At 37.0% G+C, this 15,688-nt stretch overlaps 1 long non-coding RNA gene across 1 annotated transcript; it reads left to right on the top strand.

Annotated features, from left to right (window-relative positions):
- Positions 1 to 8,562: 8,562 nt before the first annotated feature.
- Positions 8,563 to 10,019, top strand: LOC148730351 (uncharacterized). Its single transcript, XR_016002140.1, has 3 exons — positions 8,563 to 8,719; positions 9,433 to 9,468; positions 9,608 to 10,019. It is a non-coding gene; the product is annotated as an uncharacterized LOC148730351 (long non-coding RNA).
- Positions 10,020 to 15,688: the final 5,669 nt, after the last annotated feature.

The raw sequence follows: 15,688 nt of genomic DNA, 5'->3' as shown, positions 1-15,688 counted from the left end.
TTTCTGATCGGTTGAATAATTCCCGTATAAAACCATGCCAGAGTTCTATCTCACTATTTTCAAGACCTTAAATGTTCCCCCTGACTTGTTTTTTCATGGATGCTAGCAAGTATCGATTGGAATAACAAGTAACGCGGCAATTAAAAACTGGTTATCGAGAAGTTTTAAAGTGAGTGCCCAACTAACTTTTTTTTTCACTAAAGAGAAAAAGAACACGGAAGACGTCTTAAGAGCGACTTTCTGTAAATACCTCGGATAGGTGTGCAAGACGGAAAAATCGAAATCTCCCAAACTTTGTTTAACAGTTTAAAAGTTGTAAATTTCACATAAGCACCGTTGATGTTTTCAGTTCTTAAAAGTTGCCGTTTGAGTTGCCCCAAAATTTTATTTTATAAATTTAAATAAAAAGGATAGTTCTTTCTCTGGAATAGCATTTGCACAAGCCATGTAGCAGGAAGGGTTTTATTGTCGTTGAAAAATGGCAAAATTGATAGTCGCGATGAAACTGTTTTGGAGGGTAATTTTGAAAAATCATTAGTAATTCACATTGAAATCTTTTCAAGTAACAACAACGTTTTCATATAAAGGAAGGGTCATAAAATCATCTTATATCGCAATAGTCATGGTATCATGGTATTTGATTCCGCTTCTATTCACCACGCGAGGATGCAAAGCACATAGGGGCCTCACGGAGGTAAAAATTCATAAAAATGATTTTTTCGGAAAATATTAATCACAAGAAACTGAATCTTGTATTTTCTAAAATAGTTTCATATGGGCTTTAATATGACAAAGTTTGGGATATTTCGATTTTTCCATCTTGCACACCTATCAGTGGTATTTACCGGAAAGTCGCTCTTAAAACTCTCCGTCGAGTTCTTTAAGTATTAATATCTGTTTGATACATGGGTCCTTTGCTAAATTGCTCACTTAACTTTTCTACTCTGGTTTAAGATGCAATAGGTATGTTACACTTTTAGCAGAATATCTTGGAACATCCCACTACTGACTTAAGTTTTCTTTGCATACCCAAGACCCTGTAGGCGAGCGAGTATACCAATAAAAATTCAAGTGACCAGTGGGATATTGCATGATAACTGCGACGAAAGTGTGAAAAAAGTCTTCAGAATAACTGAATACAACCGAAAAGCTGTTTACGGTGGTAAAGGGAATATATGCTTCACCAAAAACTTTGTAGAAAGTGTTCCACCAGAGGGTTTGCAAAGTCCAACGAACTTCTTCATAAAAGAAATCTGTCAAAAAGATTATAACGAAGATGGAACCCACTATGGAACAATGTTCGACAAAGAATCTGGAATTCCGGTGTACTCAGCTTACACTCTTAGTATTACAAAAGATAAGATAGATTTAAAGGCATAAATGCTTCCATGTAGTATCGGATTACTTCACGTCCTTGACGTCTTCGGCAAAGAACATTTGACCTACTAGTACAAATGACTGAATAGTCCACTTTCAATTTCACATTGAAGCTCTGCGAAAATGGATGAGAATTTAAAAGGAAAGCAGGGATAAAAAAATCAATCTGTAGTCGTTAGATATACAAGGCTAGCTTACTGTATTGGTTTCCTGATCGAACACGGTGCTAACTTCTAAATGTGCTTCCAATTACGCAGTTAACCACAAGGTACCTAATTAAATCATGTCGTGACATAAATGCCAGTGTTGCGATTTTCACAAAGAACAGCCTGGTTTTTCTGAGCAGAAATGAAAAGCCCTAAACTCACTTTTATATCTTTGAAAACAAAACTATTTCCATTTATCATGATCGTAACCAAGACCGATTATAAGATAATTATACTGCGTGGGGAAAATGATAATTGAAATTTGCTACGAAATGCAATATTTGACTTGTTGCAATATTTGACTTGTGAAATATTGGTGATTTTCAAAGCGTTCCGTGAGCTCCAAATTAAATGAAATGGTCCCAATTTAGGCTCAAACCATACCTCTATCCTTCCTTTACAAATTTATAAAACTGGTACCAGCTTGCATTATTTTGCACTTTTCATAAGCAAAGTTTATTTTCCTCTACTCAGGCACTCATTTCCGCCATTTTACCGATACCGACGCTCGTTTCAGTTTTCGGGAATTTGCTAGGATAAAGGAGCAAGTCTGTAGAAAAAAAGCTTTACCATGTTTCCATGTTCACTACAAAATATGAAGGTTTTCAATTTTTCGACTATGTGCCACATTTTTCGATTTTCACTCGGTCGATTCAAAAAGTCGCCTTAAAGTGTTTTATTCCTTTGATTTACGGAACTTGTCGCGAGGAATAGTATACCCAGGTCCATTATTATTTCCCCTCAATGACAGACATGTAACGTCAGGTCTTCTGACCCCGACGATACATAATTCTTCATCTTGACAATTTACGGAGTCAGTTTCTTGGCTGTTGCACACTAAAAGCCTGATTGAAAACCAAAAGGGCATTACATGTAATTTAAGGTGGCTCTACAAAATTTTCTTGGCGCGCGTGGGTACGAATGGCGCAAGCTAGCGACTATTTGAAAAATGAGGAAAAAAAATCATAACAACCACGGCGGCGAAGCTTTTATCGCGAGGCGCGTTCCACTTACCGCCATCCTTTTTCACCGAAAAACGCCTAGAAATGTGTTTAAGCTTGGACTTCTTTCGTCTTCTCCTGACGTGGTTAAACTCAGGAATCAATTCGCAGTATTTATCGTATTTATCAACTAGAACGTGCGAAGAAAGCGAAACGTGAGCATGCGCATTACCGTAACTTGAAGAATTTCTGATTTGATGACGTCACGAAAAACAAGGGTCTTAGAATGATCCAAAAGAGCATATTAAGCACGTTTAAGACGGGAGTTTTTTTTGGAAAATTGACACATGGATAGGATTTTTCTTTTTCTGGCTCTTATAAAAAATCAACAAATTTTATACATAAATAAATGTAATACGCGTAGAAGTCTAAAAACACCGTCTAGATATGAGGTAATTAAAAAAAGCATGCCAAGTATTTCTATCTGTAGTTGCCATAGCAACAACATTCAGATTCTTAAAGAGTCCTCCATACATAGTCTAAGGTTGTAAGTTTTTATTACTGACCTTCTACCGAGTGCTGTGTGATAAACATTGCCAAGGGAGAAATTATTTATGCATATATAATATCCAAGCCTTGTGAAATACTATATAGAGCCACCTAAATGAGATTACGGATGAAAATACAAAAAGATTGGAAATATCTCGGCAGTCCATTTTGGTCGTGTTGGATAATAGAATAACATCGTTTACGATATATACATCGCAACTACACTCCATCTCATAAAATCTATTGACCTTAAAGTGCTACTGAAACGTAATTTTCATATCCGAGATTTCTGCAAAATAATAGAGTTTGAACGTTATTTGCAAACGTTGTGTACTTTTTTTGGGCCAACGCATAGCCGAAAGTACATTTTTAACCATTCGAAGTTGACCGGCTGAGATCAAAATTGGCGGCCATCTTGGCGCGGCCAAAACAGCTCTGTGACGTCACTGGTTGTGTACTTCTGTGAAAGAAGGGTAAGAGTATGGAGTGTGGTTTGCATGTTGGGAGGCCGAAAAAGAGGATTTCGGGCAAAATGCCATCCTACTCTTATTCATCGGCGGCCACATCGGCATCTTGGCTATCTGCGAGAGGTTCGCCTGGATAGGGAGCAAAATTCTCGACTGATACCGAGAACGAATATCTACCAGTCTATTTAGTTAATCGGCAACTGACGAGATCCATAAGATTAGGGTCGAAACCGCGGTCTTGCCTGACCATCTACAGAAAATGTCGAAAGACATTATAACGGCAGATGGGCTACTAAACGCCTCGGGCCAAAGCAATGCCATTCAGAGAATGAAGAAAGCATGGAAGCCTCATACGACACCGCCACTCAAGATGATCTACTCGGCAAGTCTGAGGATAACGAACAAATCCCTCTGTACCAAATGCCTAGCAGAACATGCCCAGAACCCCTACAATATAGGGCGAGGGCCAAAATAAGAGCGGACGAGGATTTCAAAAATGAGATAAAGCAAATCCTTAACAACGCGGAGCAAGAAACAGTAAAGGCGATCATGTGCTTCTATGAACGTGAAATCGGTCGTTTTCATACCGAAATAAAAAAAAAGAAAACGAGCCAAAGCGGCTGGAACACTGAACACTAAGAACTGTAGAACGATCGAATCAGCGCGCGTGGCGCAAGCTGAAAGCAATCAAGACAACTTAACGATCGAGACAGTCAAAAAAATAGCTGTACATTTACAAAGGCGAACGATTCGAAAAAGACGCAATCCCTGATGTGCGTACTCAGTGCCACACATAAAGCAAATTCTCATGAAAAACTGGCAGTTAATAGAAACACGACCACTACTGAGCGAACTATACAAAAATCCGCCGCTCGCATCTTACAAAAGAGGGCGGTCGCTCAAAGACATACTCGTGAGGGCTAAACTTTGAATAGGCTACTCTAAACACACGCTTGGGAGTCGTGTAGGCCTGTCAACCCCATTTTACGACACCATCTTCCTCTTTGCTACTGGAGACAACTTTGCTTCGTTCAGAAGAAGATTCACTTGACAAAACTTCAATATCTGCCATCTCCTTCGCCCACGAATACAAACAAACAGTGAGTGAAATAAACCACGCTATCGGAGTGAACACAATCAGTGACGTCATCAATCCATTTCGCTCGGCACCAGGGCCCGGACATGGTTTTGTGTAAAATTTTTGATTTGAACGGTTAAAAAAGATATCTTTTGCTTCTTTTTGGCCAAAGCAAATTATCTCATGATGATAAGCATATTCAAAACTACAGGTTAGAACAAATATTTCAGATACGAAAATTTCGTTTCAGTAGCACTTTAATGGAGAGAAAAAAGGTTATAATTTAAAATTAAATCATATCAATTTTATATCCATTAACATAATTTTGAGAGCGAGCCGTCCTTTTCCGGTTTGTGCAAAATCGAATTAGTTAGGTACCGGTTGCTCTGTGAAGGACGCCAGTGGTAGGGTGAGGGGTTTACCGGAGAATTTCGGTTGTGTCACGGTAAAATTTCCGTCATTCCCCATATCACTGTCTCATATTCTTATGATTCCCCCCCCCCCCTTAATAGTAGCCATTTATATATAATCCCCCCTGCATTATAACTCCTTTGACGACGACTGATACCCCTTTATTTCCCTTCAAAATCATGCAATCCTCCTCGCCCCCCTTCCCCCACCTAACTAGGCCACAAATAAAAACATGATAATCACTAGTCCCTTATCTCCCATTAGAATTATAAAATGATTTCTAACAATGACTCATGTAGCCATGGAGGTGACTTGCAATTTAAGGAATTTAAAAAAAAATCAGACTTTAAAATGGGACTCAAATATTGTGTGAGTTTGATGGCATTATGATGACTAAAAACCGGTGCCGGACGAGTACATCCTCCTTGAAAGTTATATGGTCATAACACGACTCAAACCAGTGTTAGGTTGTTTGTCTTAAAGCTTTAAAATAAAAAATATTAACTAGCAAGAAGGAAATGCAGGATTGAGTCATAAGACCATAACGAACGAGTCCAAAAAATAAAATCAAGTTTAAGTTTTTTAAAAAAGTCATTGTAATGGGATTTTTTTTATCATATTGTTTTGTGAAGGTGCTTTTTTATACGGAGAACCCGGAAAAAGTACGGGGATAAAGGATCCATTTAGAAGAAAACTCTTTTGGATCTTAGAGATCATATTAACATAACAGAAGGCGTAACTAATATTCCAGGGTACAAATACCTGCGTCTTCGCCACCGATGATACAGACCAAGCAGATAACAAGGCAAAGAACACCAGCAAGCTTCATGGTCTGTTTTCTCCTCTTACTGCAAGCAGTTTCTTCTTCTCGACTTTCCTATGAAAGAAGAAAAAGAGAAGCTGTTTGTGTTTTTTCAGAAAAGAATGCCATAAATCTATATTCTTATAACATACGGATCATTGATTTAACTACATTGTCTATTAGGTGGGGCATTTTAAAACGGTCCTTTCGGGTCTCAACCAACTTTCAGCTCATTAACTTTTGATTTTGCGTGGGGTGGGGTGGGGGTATTGCCCAAGGGTCTACCCTAACCAAAATTTGTCAATTTAGCGCCTGAAGGCTACATTTCCAGCAGTTTTACAGCTCAGTTAATTATAACCTCATTGAGACCCTCTTGCCAATTTTCAATAGCTTGAAATTTTATTGTAAACAATTTTTGCTTGTATTTTCCGCTCATCATTTGTAGATAGTGCATGGCCGGATATTGCCTAAGGATCTCAGTGGGGTGATGACTTTTACAGTTAGCAGTTAAAACTTTACCATATTACAGCTGTAAGGCCAAATCAACTGCCAAAAATTTGAATTAAAAAAATTAAGATTAAGATGTGTTGAGATTTTTGTTGTTTACAGATTTTGCGTATCAATGAAAATGAAACTCATGACCTTTTATTCCAACACCTGAAGGTGAAAATCATATCCCCATGAAAATGATATCCCCATGGGATAGTCGCTTATATTCTCAGAAAAAAAACTATGCAGACATCTGATAAATGGGCCTCGAGAGTCACGAGGAAAAATAAAAATACTCACCCGGATTGCCTAACTGAAAGAGAAAGAGTATGAACCAGAAAAGCTGCTACCCATCGAACACCTTAAAATCGCATGTGCAGCAGACCCATGTGGCAATTGTTCTGCTTCTGGCGTACCAGAGGTTCTTTGAAAAAAAACAGCGTGTACGTGTTATGAGCATGCCAGAGTGATGATGTAACTTGGAAAGAAAAAACTAAGGAGAAGGGTAGAAATCACAAGAAAGCATGAAATCTTATCACAAGTGTTTCAAATCTCAATGGAAAGCTAAACTAACTATACTTTGAACGTTTATGAAAACGTTAGCAGTGATCTGCTGTAGTACCAGAAGCGTTAAAAAGTACCTGCTAAAAGAACCAGAAACGTCTTTAAATAACTTCAGACATGCCGTAATAGATATTAGACATTTGGGGAGAAAACTGAGAGGCGTTGCTAACAAATTGCCTTGGAATTTCGTCTTGGCCCAGCTTTCATGTTCTTTGTTTAAAATGGTATTTAGGCTTCTCTGCTTGCAAAGTTCCTATAGTGAAAGCTGTTTTAAACAAAAATTTCTCTTAGTTATCTTACTGTTGGTGTTCATTGTGAATATCAAACCGTTAATTTTGACACAATGGCCGTCATATGAACACAAGACAAATAAGTTCCGGCTGCACACAGCAGAAATGAGTGCTTCGAGCGGGGATGCTTCGCCGCAACTTTTAAACCCTTACTATTTCACATACCATTTTGACCAAGAATGGAACCCCACTCAGATATGAAGTTTAAAAAAACTACATTAGTTTTTAGCCTTGAGTAGTGCGATTTACTTAATAACTCTATCGACTTGAACAAGCTCTTTCAACCTTTTAAAAGATATATATCTGATGAAGGCATTAACCTCTGTATCCTACCAAACACCTAATGATGGTTTATTTGTCTGTTCTTGACATTCGTGCCCTTAAAAAGGTACCTTCCTTCCGATTAGCGCTTCTACATACAAGCCGATATATTCCATGTCTGTTTAAATTCGTGTGGTATGACGTTTTCTCCTAGCTCTCATTCCTGCTGCGTGCAACCAGCAACCTGAACATATTTGCCTCGTGTCGGAGAAGGTTAAAAAAACCCGACCTAACTATCAAAATAATTATTACTCTCAACCCAGTTCCATTACGAAAGGAACTAGATGTTTAAAGAACAAAAGATATTCACCCGTAGAATACATCTTCTTTGGGTAGTGAATAATCCGAAAATATACGATCTCTTTTCTTTTCCAAATCAGATTTAATAGGCAGGATTTTAAGGATATTACTGTAGTTGATAGCAGTTTATATTTAGGAAACAAAGAGATGTTACTTATACTTACTAAAATATTAGGTAGGCCAGGAACCCTTCAAAATTAAAGTTTTAATATCCACAATATATGCCTATAGTAAGATAACTGAAACGGATTTTTTTAAAGAGCTTTTCACTATTGCAAACAGAGAGGCCTGCATTGATGATTTTAAACAACAAACATGAAAGGCGAGCCAAGCGGAAATTCATAAAATCTTAAAATCTTAAACACCTTAAAATCGCACATGCAGCAGACCCATGTGGCAATTGTACTGCTTCAGGCGTACCAGGAGTACCTAGCAAAAAGCAGCGTAAACGCATTATAGGCATGCCAGAGTGATGATGTAACTTGAAAGGAGAAATCAATAGGAGGGGTCAAAATCAAAAGAAACCACGAAATGTTATTACAACTGATTCAAGTCTCAATGGACTGCTACAATAACTATATTTTGAACGTTTACAAAACCACTTTCAAATCCGATCCTGAATAAAGCGTTGGCGTTGATCTGCTGTAGGAGCACTAAAGGTGCCAGAAACTTCTTAAGGGCCTTCACGGTCTAAAATGCACCACCTAATAGACATGTAATTCAATCAATGATTCATGTGATATGAGAATATAAATTTATGGGACTTATGTGTTAAACAAACATAAACAGCTTTTGTTTTATTTCTCACAGGAAGATCGGGAAGAAGGAAATACTCCCATAAAGAGAGAAAAGAGATGATGAAGCTTGCTGGTGTTCTTTGCCTTGTTTTTTGCTTGGTCTGTATCATCGATGGCAAAGACGCAGGTATGTGTACCTTAGAATCGTACTTACGCCTTCTGCTATGTTAATACGATAGCTAACATCCAAATTAGTTTTCATTAAAATGGATCCCTTATCCTCTTAATTTCTCTAGGTTCTCTGCATTGAAAAAAAAAAGGAAACGCCGTCACAAAACAATAAAATAAAAAATAAATTACAATGATTTTTTCAAAAACCTTTAACTCAGTTTACCTTTTTTGCACTCTTTTGACACGGTGTTATAACTCAAACCTGCACTTCTTTCCTACTAGTTAATATCTTTCTATTGTAAAGCTTTAAGATGAAACAGCGCAACGATATTTCTTAATGGCTTTAGTCGTATTATGACCGTAACACAGTTTCAAGGAGGATGTAATCGTCCGGCACCGTTTTTTCCATCATAATGCCAATCAACTCAAAAATTGAAGTAATCCCCTTTGAAATTACATAAGTTTTGAGTCCTGTGTTCAGGTCTAATTTTTTCTTAATTTCTTAAATTGCAGCTCACCCATGAGTAATTTTTATAAATCCTTTGATAAAAGCTATTGGGAAAAAAGGGACTGATCATTAAATTATTATTTGTGATGTTAAAAAAATGCGAACGGTACCTAACTGATCCGGTTTTTCCACAAACCGGAAAAAGACGGCTCACTCTCAAAAAATATGTAAATGGATATAAATATGTTAAATTTTAAACTATTTCCTATTTTTCCATTAAGGTCAAAAGATTTTTAGAGATGAAGGGGATTTGCGAGGTATCGTAAACGATGTTATTCTGTTACATAACACGACCAAAAGAGTGCCTAGATATATCCAATCGTTTTTGTACTTGCATCCACGGAAATCTTATTAAATTACATCTAAAGCCTCTTCGTTTTTCCTTTTTTCTTTTAGCATGCAACACCCGAGAAAGTAACTTCGCAAATTGTCAAGAAGGGTTGTTATGTATCGCTAAGGTCGTGGGTAATCGGCATTACGTTGGATGTCTTAATCTGAATAACAGGGGAAATAATCGTGGACCTGGGTATACTATTCCTCGCGACGAGTCCCGTAAATCAAAGGAATAGAACAATAAAATGCTTCAAGAAGTAAAGAATTAAGGTGTTTGAAAAGTACATGAAGTTTCAATTGTCATTGACTTAACAAAGCGTTTAAATGTCCAACTTACGCATTTGGGTGAAATTTGGCCTTTTTCACAGTAATTCCCGGCTCATAATTTCAAACTGTGCGAAGATAAAACTTCATTCAAGCATTCTAGATACATGTATCTGTTTTAATAAAGCTTAGTAAAACTAATTAAATAATAGTTAAAATGGGTAACTGCTTGTTGTTACATTTTTGTTGCGTGCCATATCGTACTCGGGAGTCTATTTTTATGTATGCTTTGTTAGCGGACATCTGTTGGTCATTCGTGCACGTAAGAATCATCAAACTGACGAATATGAAATGTACAAAAAGACTATCAAAGTCTCAAGATAGATAAATATTTACACCTTTAGTATGTTCGTCGAGTTACAAAGTTCAGATGTTTTCAGTTGGTCGAATAACATGTGGGAAATAGCTAGCACAGATTGATGGGTTTATGCTGGAGAAATGGCCCACTTTTGTCATTCTTTACTTTACTCTGTGTAAGTTAAGTGCATAATTTTTAGCTTCAGTTAAGTTTAGTTGACCTTTAATAATGTTATTTATACTGCTCAAGGTATAAGTGAGTGGCAAGAATTGACCCTTCCTCCAGAATACCTTTCTATCGTTTTATCTTGATGATCTGATACTGCAGGTTTTATGTGATTCAATATTTTATTATATCCTGATGATATTACACAGGGTCCACCCTTTTATCAACCTTTTCATCTTGAAATACAAGACAGAATTTTTTTTTGAAACAGACAGCTGTTTTAGTAAGAAACTGTCCGAGTATACATTATCATATTCCTACATTAGTATTACTTTCATGTAGGAATTACCCATGCCAACATAGGGGCTAAACAGTTGCATGACTATTTTCACATGCAGTTTCTATGTATATGGAAGCCACTTCGCACCTCACAATAACTATAATTATTCTCATAGTCCATTGCAAGGTTACCTCCCCCCTGCCAACCAGTACCCATATTTACACCTAGAAAAGGTGAGGCACTTTGAGCTTACAGTATCTTTCCCGAGAGCAGAATGCAATGCTCCAACACTAGACATCAAAACTGGACTAATTTCGAGTCCAGTGCACTATCCATTCAGCCACCATGCTTCTTCCTCTCATCCTTAGGATTAAAATGGTGTGAATGGGGTCCATTGGGATAAGAATGGAACTCTTATAACATTGTGTAACCAATAGTGACTCAAGGAAATTAAGGCAACTTAAGGTGACTTAAAGCGACTTAAGGTGACTTAAGGCGACTTTAGGCGACTTAAGGCAACTTAAGGTCCCAAAGTAGGCCTTGTTTAAAGCCCTGTATTTCCCATTTGTTTTGGACGCTTTGCGAAATCCTATTCTTCACTCGCTAACACTGATGCTAAGATGGAGCCATTTCTTGTAAAGATTCCACTCCTACTACTGATGTATGGACTGAAAGCGTTGTGATCCATTCTCGTGAATGGTTAGCCGTTGCAGCAGATCCCGAAAAAGCGTAAGAGATGTAGCTGATATATTTCAAAATTGTAAGCATTTATGAGTGTTAAAGATCGTACTCCTGATGCTCTAAAATCCATGGTAGTTTATCAATTTTCTTGTGCGGGATGTAATTCCCGTTATATTTGCGAAACTAGTCGCCACTTCTCTGCTAGGATAAAGGAGCACACGGAAAGCGATAAATACTCATATCTCTAAGCATTTCAACACATCTCCTTCTTGTAAGACTGAACAAATACTCCCTTTCTTGCTTTAGTATTCTGGATTCCGCTAACAACTCAATTGATTTAAAACTCAAAGAAGCTTTTTATAAAAAAAAGGTCAAACCTGAACTTAACAAACACTTACAGCATTATAACACTTCTCTAGCGTCTTGGTTTACACCTTTGATGTTTGGTGTCACGTTCTAATTAGTACCCGCTTTTGAATTACATCATACTGTAAATATTTCATTCATCTACTTGACTGTTATATAATTACTCACGTTCTGTTACTCATTGATTGAAGATGGCATAAGCATGTCTCTCAAAAAGGTTGTCTATTTCTTACAATATTTATAAGAATGTCGAGGAGTTTACTTTTATTGTTAATGGATCGACTTTTTTTGCTAGCATTTCTGTAAGCTATCCCCTGCAAACTACGCCTTGCTACCTTGTTACAAGATAAACCGCCATTTTTCAACTGTCACTACGTCTTTTGCTCAATAGCAATACTAGTGCCCTCCAGATAACTAGAATTTTCTGAGTCACTCTCTCAGCCTCGCTGCACAGTTGTGAATATCTCCCCAAACTGCCTTGAAATGAATTCATCTATTTTTACCCCTGATTAGTAAGTGATGAGTAACAGCTTTATTAATAGAAGGAGACACTAGAGAGCACTGTTTTGCGCTGTAAAAGTGCCTAATGAAAATAAATTTATGGAGTAAAATTATCACTATATATATTAAAAAATCAAAATTGAACTTCCACAGGATAAAAAGATAAAAATCTTAACTAGGAATTAAAAACAATGAAGAAAAAAATCAAACTTGCAAGAAGTTAAAGATAACGGCAAAGATATATTTTTAACAGCTTATAAACTTTCAGATCGGTTGAATAATTCCCGTATAAAACCATGCCAGAGTTCTATCTCACTATTTTCAAGACCTTAATTGTTCCCCCTGACTTGTTTTTTCATGGATGCTAGCAAGTATCGATTGGAATAACAAGTAACGCGGCAATTAAAAACTGGTTATCGAGAAGTTTTAAAGTGAGTGCCCGACTAACTTTTTTTTTCACTAAAGAGAAATAGAACACAGAAGACATCTTAAGAGCGACTTTCTGTAAATACCACGGATAGGTGTGCAAGACGGAAAAATCGAAATCTCCCACACTTTGTTTAACAGTTTAAAAGTTGTAAATTTCATGCAAGCACCGTTGATGTTTTCAGTTCTTAAAAGTTGCCGTTTGAGCTGCCCCAAAATTTTATTTTATAAATTAAAAGAAAAAGGATAGTTCTCTCTCTGGAATAGCATTTGCACAAGCCATATAGCAGGAAGGGTTTTTTTGTCGTTGAAAAATGGCAAAATTGATAGTCGCGATGAAACTGTTTTGGAGGGTAATTTTGAAAAATCATTAGTAATTCACATTGAAATCTTTTAAAATAACAACGAAGTTTTCATATGAAGGAAGGGTCATAAAATCATCTTATATCGCAATAGTCATGGTATTTGATTCCGTTTCTATTCACCACGCGAGGATGCGAAGCACATTTTTCGGTGGTTTAGGGGCCTCTCGGAGGTGAAAATTCATAAAAATGATTTTTTCGGAAAATATCAATCACAAGAAACTGAATCTTGTATTTTCTAAAATAGTTTCATAAGGGCTTTAAAATGATAAAGTTTGGGATATTTCGATTTTTCCCTCTTGCACACCTATCAGTGGTATTTACCAGAAAGTCGCTCTTAAAACTCTCCATCGAGTTCTTTAAGCATCAATATCTGTTTGATACATGGGTCCTTTGCTAAATTGCTCACTTAACTTTTCTACTCTGGTTTAAGATGTAATAGGTATGTTACACTTTTAGCAGAATATCTTGGAACATCCCACTACTGACTTAAGTTTTCTTTGCATACCCAAGACCCTGTAGGCGAGCGCGTATACCAATAAAAATTCGAGTGACCAGTGGGATATTGCATGATAACTGCGACGAAAGTGTGAAAAAAGTCTTCAGAATAACTGAATACAACCGAAAAGCTGTTTACGGTGGTAAAGGGAATATATGCTTCACCAAAAACTTTGTAGGAAGTGTTCCACCAGAGGGTTTGCAAAGTCCAACGAACTTCTTCATAAAAGAAATCTGTCAAAAAGATTATAATAACGAAGATGGAACCCACTATGGAACAATGTTCGACAAAGAATCTGGAATTCCGGTGTACTCAGCTTGCACTCTTAGTATTACAAAAGATAAGATAGATTTAAAGGCATATATGCTTCCATGTAGTATCGGATTACTTCCCGTCTTCGACGTCTTCGGCAAAGAACATTTGACCTACTAGTACAAATGACTGAATAGTCCACTTTCAATTTCACAATGAAGCTCTGGGAAAATGGGTGAGAATTTAAAAGGAAAGCAGGGATAAAAAATCAATCTGTGGTCGTTAGATATACAAGGCTAGCTTATTGTATTGGTTTCCTGATCGAACACGGTGCTAACTTCTAAATGTGCTTCCAATTACGCAGTTAACCACAAGGTACCTAATTAAATCATGTCGTGACATAAATGCCAGTGTTGCGATTTTCACAAAGAACAGCATGGTTTTTCCGAGCAGAAATGAAAAGCCCTAAACTCATTTTTATATCTTTGAAAACAAAACTATTTCCATTTATCATGATCGTAACCTAGACCGATTATGAGATAATTATACTGCGTGGGGAAAATGATAATTGAAATTTGCTACGAAATGCAATATTTGACTTGTGAAATATTGGTGATTTTCAAAAGCGTTCTGTGAGCTCCAAATTAAATGAAATGTTCCCAATTTAAGCTCAAACCATACCTCTATCCTTCTTTTACAAATTTATAAAACTGGTACCAGCTTACATTCTTTTACACTTTTCATGAGCAAAGTTTATTTTCCTCTACTCAGGCACTCATTTCCGCCATTTTACCGATACCGACGCTCGTTTCAGTTTTCGTGAATTTGCTAGGATAAAGGAGCAAGTCTGTAGAAAAAAAACTTTACCATGTTTCCATGTTCACTACAAAATATAAAGGTTTTCAATTTTTCGACTATGTGCCACATTTTTCGATTTTCACTCGGTCGATTCAAAAAGTCGCCCTAAAGTGTTTTATTCCTTTGATTTACGGAACTTGTCGCGAGGAATAGTATACCCAGGTCCATTATTATTTCCCCTCAATGACAGACATGTAACGTCAGGTCTTCCGACCACGACGATACATAATTCTTCATCTTGACAATTTACGGAGTCACTTTCTTGGCTGTTGCACACTAAAAGACTGATTGAAAACCAAAAGGGCATTACATGTAATTTAAGGTGGCTCTATAAAATTTTTTCGGCGCACGTGGGTACGAATGGCGCAAGCGAGCGACCATTTGAAAAATGAGGAAAAAAAATCATAACAAACACGGCGGCGAAGCTTTTATCGCGAGGCGCGTTCCGCTTACCGCCATCCTTTTTCACCGAAAAACGCCTAGAAATGTGTTTAAGCTTGGCCTTCTTTCGTCTTCTCCTGACGTGGTTAAACTGAGGAGTCAATTCGCAGTATTTATCGTATTTATCAACTAGAACGTGCGAAGAAAGCGAAACGTGAGCATGCGCATTACCGTAACTTGAAGAATTTCTGATTTGATGACGTCACGAAAAACAAGGGTCCTAGAATGATCCAAAAGAGCATATTGAGCACGTTTAAGACAGGGAGTTTTTTTTTGAAAATTGACACATGGATAGGATTTTACTTTTTCTAGCTCTTATAAAAAATCAACAAATATTATACATAAATAAATGTAATACGCGTAGAGGTCTAAAAACACCGTCTAGATATCAGGTAAGTAAAAAAAGCAAGCCAAGTATTTCTATCTGTAGTTGCCATAGCAACAACATTCAGATTCTTAAAGAGTCTTCCCTACATAGTCTAAGGCTGTAAGTTTTTATTACTGACCCTCTACCGAGTGCTGTGTGATAAACATTGCCAAGGGAGAAATTATTTATGCATATATAATATCCAAAGCCTTGTGAAATACTATATAGAGCCACCTAAATAAGATTGCGGATGAAAATACAAAAAGATTGGAAATATCTCGGCAGTCCATTTTGGTCGTGTTGGGTAATAGAATAACATCGTTT

Source organism: Stylophora pistillata, chromosome 5 (assembly GCF_964205215.1).
Source record: "Stylophora pistillata chromosome 5, jaStyPist1.2, whole genome shotgun sequence".
Classification (NCBI taxonomy): Eukaryota; Metazoa; Cnidaria; class Anthozoa; order Scleractinia; family Pocilloporidae; genus Stylophora; species Stylophora pistillata.
This window is presented reverse-complemented; position numbering and strand designations above follow the sequence as displayed.